Consider the following 4070-nt stretch of genomic DNA (forward strand, 5'->3'; position numbering starts at 1 on the left):
AGCTCTCTGCTTATCATCTATAAGGTAAGACATAAACAAGAGAACAATTTCATATACATGCATCTATATGCATCTGTTTGCTTTGTGTGAAAAAGCATATATAGGGGCTGTAGAATGAACACTGTAGTGTTTAATGAATATTACTAATTTTAACATTTACAGAATTATCTACTTTCTGTGTCAGGACCTTAAGGACACAAGCTGAAGATATTTACAATGTTTTGAAAGCTTTTAATTTACTCTCAAACGCATATATTCTCATGTCCCTTTATTTGTTTATTTTTCTTTCAAGTGACATTGAAGATGAATTTATGACATTGAGGAACTTCATTAGAAGATCAGACTTATTAAACATATATATTAAGTGAGGAATATTTAGATGCCCAAAGTTTGAGATTAATAATCATGATGATATAATGGCAATAACTAATAATAAAACATAACAACTGCTTCTAGTTTTATACCCTTTGCTAAGTCACTTCAGTCGTGTCCGACTCTGTGCGATCCCATAGACGGCAGCCCACCAGGCTCCCCAGTCCCTGGGATTCTCCAGGCAAGAACACTGGAGTGGGTTGCCATTTCCTTCTCCAGTGCAGGAAAGTGAAAAGTGAAAGAAGTCGCTCAGTCGTGTCCGACTTAGCGACTCCATGGACTGCAGCCTACCAGGCTCCTCCGTCCATGGGATTTTCCAAGCAAGAGTACTGGAGTGGGGTGCCATTTTAGTTGGATGATAAAATCAATGCTGCATATTTTTATTAACTGGAAAAATAAAACAAGTTTGGAAAGAGATAATTTCAACACTTAAATTTCAGAAATTACATTTACCAAATAAACTTTTTTTTTCTTTTTTTTATTCAAGGATAATTGCTTTACAATGTTGTGGTTGTCTCTGGCATACACCAATGTGAATTAATTATTATTTTATATATATAAAACATTATATTTTAATATATTATTATATTATATAATTATATATTATTTATATATTCACTATTCTTTATATATATTATATATATTATATATGTATTCTTTATATATATTTATTATCATATATATATATATACACACTTCCTCTCAAGCCTCCCTCCTCTCTATCCATTTCACCCCTGGTGGTTGTCACAGAGGGCAGGGCTGGGCTCCTTATGTTATATAGCAGTTTCCAGCTAGTTATCTATTTCACACATGATAAGGTATATATATCAAAATTTTTAATAAACATTTGTTATATGTATTTTTGAAAAAAGTTTTGACAATGTCATATTAAAACAAAAGTTCTTCAAGTTTAAATGGATATTCACAGCAGGGCTATTCAGAAAAATTATAACTAAGTGAAAGTCCATCATACATATTTATACAATTTATTTAATGATTTCCCATTCTTAGATTTATATGTTATTTTGCAGAAATATGATACAAGTTTATATGTAGAAGAAAACTTTTAGCACAGTGTTTTTTTATTTAATAAATTTTTATTGAGGTGAAATTCACATACCATTAAATTAATTATTTTACTCTTTGAAAAGTAAATTCAGGGCTGTGCAAATATCAGCACTATATAGTTCCAAAACATTTTTGTTACCTCAAAAGGAAATCAGTCACTCATTGCCCTGGTTTTCTAGCTGCTGTCAATAAATAATTTGCATTCTGATTTAATGAGCTTACCTATTCTGATTATCTTATATGAAAGAAATCATAGAATTCATAACCATTTATGTTGCGCTTTTTCACTTAAGATGATGCTTTCAAATTTCATCTCCATAACAGCATATAATTTTAATTTATTTTGATTGAAGTATAGTTGATTTATAAAGCTGTATTGATTACTGCTATATGGAAAAGGAATTCAGTTATATGTATGTATACATTTCAAAATATTCATTCCCATTATTATTTATCATAGGATACTTCATGTAATTCTCTGTGCTATACAGCAGGACCTTGTTGCTTATTCATTCCATATATAACAGTTTACATCTGCTAAACCCAGCTAAACCCAATCTCCACTCCATCTTTTCCCCCATTTGCTCTCTCCAGAAAACCATACATTTGTATTCTGTATCTATGAATCTATTTCTCTTTTGTAAATAAGTTCATTTTAACCACTTTTTTAGATTCCACATGTAAGTGATATTGTATGATTTGTCTTTCTCTGTCTGACTGACTTCACTCAGTATGACCATCTCTGGGTCCACCTGTGTTGCTGTAAGTGATATTGTTTTGCTCTTTTTATGGCTGAAGATTACTCCACTATATATATGTACCACATCTCCTTTATCCATACATCTGTTGATGGACATTTAGATTGGTTCTCTTTTGGGTGTTTCCCAGAAGTATGTAAAATAGTCTTGGCTATTGTGAATAGTGCTGCTAAGAACACATTGGTGCCTGTATCTTCTTGGATGTGAGTTTTATGTGGATATATGACCAGGCATTGGATTGCTGGATAATATGGTAATTTTATTTCTAGTTTTCTGAAGAGCATCCATACTGTTTCTCATGATGGCTGTACCAGTTTATATTCCCACCAACAATGCAGGGGAGTTCTCTTTTTCCACATCCTCTACAGCATTTACATAACCATATATATTAGTACTTCATTTTATATGAATGATTAATAACTCCTTGTATACATATATATATATATATATATATATATATATATAGTTTTAACATTCAATAGATGAAGTGTTCTTTCTAGCTTTTTTCTAGTAGTGCTGCTATGAATATGAATGTACAAGTTCTTTTTTCATACAAGCTTTCCAATATTTTAGGTAGACACTTCAGTGTTGAATTCTTGAGTTACACAGCAAATGTGTCTTTCTAATTGCCAGAACTGTTTTCCATAGCTCTTGCATGATTTTATATTTCTAATGCAATGTACTAGGATCCCGATACATTAAAATCACCAACACTTGCTAATTTCATTTTACCAAAAAACGAAAAAATCCTTTTAGGGGAAATAGTGGTCTCTTTTGCAGTTTTGATTTGAATTTGTTTAATGAAAAACAATGTTGAGCATCTTTTCATATGCTTGTAGGCCTTGTACATCTTCTTTAGAGAAATACCTATTCAAGTTATTTGTCCACTGAAGAGGATATAAAATGCATTAGGACGCAAATGCACAAATGGCTGAAGTAAATCCTGTGCTATCAGAAGCTATATAAATTGTACCTGGATTCAATTCCCTAATTAAATAGAAAGGATTGTCAGATATTTGATTTAATTGTGTCTATTCATCTTTGTCTGGAAAAATAATGCATATTCCACTTGCACATCTCTTGAATTTCTTGAAGTAATGAGAATCAATGTGTTATTCTGCTTTAAATGAAGATCTTTCTTGACAACTAAGATTACAAGTATTAGCTTTAGTACTTTTTTTGAAGTTTCATTTTTCACCACAAATTCCTTATGCTAACTGAAAAACTGCCAGTATCAGTGTCCTTATCTCTTTTGCCATTTCAAAATCTTAGAGAATAGGATGGATATATATTTGGAAAATGAGCACCTTTTCCATATTAATTGCTCTTGTTGTCCAGCTTAAGAAACTTATATAAGCCCTGACTGACCTTGTTCTTGAGTGCATATACTGAGCACTTTTCACGTGCTTGTTGGCAATAGTACATCTTCTTGAGAGAAATGTCGTTTTAAGTCCTTGATCTTTTAAAAAAATATAATGACACACCATAAATCCAATAGACAAATGGTAGGAGGAAGTGCTACCTTATCAGTAATTATATGAAATGTACATGGTTTTAAGGCTCTAATTAAAAAGAATAGAATGGTAGATATATGATTTAACCACATCGTCTGGAAGTTTTAGCCAGGGCAACTAGGTAAGAAAATAAAATATTTACTCTGCTTCTCTTTCCTTTGGATTTTTGAATCATCATCATTTTGGATAACAAAGAAATTTCTTGAAAAACATGGTTCTGAATATTAGTTTTACTGCTTTTTTGGAAGCATCATTAGTTGCAATAGACTACTTAAATCAACCAAAAAATATCAATGTTTCTTAGTTCTTCTTACATCTACAACCCTAGGAGGATATAATGGATATATATGTGGGGATA

Source organism: Bos indicus, chromosome 15 (genome assembly GCF_029378745.1).
Source record: "Bos indicus isolate NIAB-ARS_2022 breed Sahiwal x Tharparkar chromosome 15, NIAB-ARS_B.indTharparkar_mat_pri_1.0, whole genome shotgun sequence".
Lineage (NCBI taxonomy): Eukaryota > Metazoa > Chordata > Mammalia > Artiodactyla > Bovidae > Bos > Bos indicus.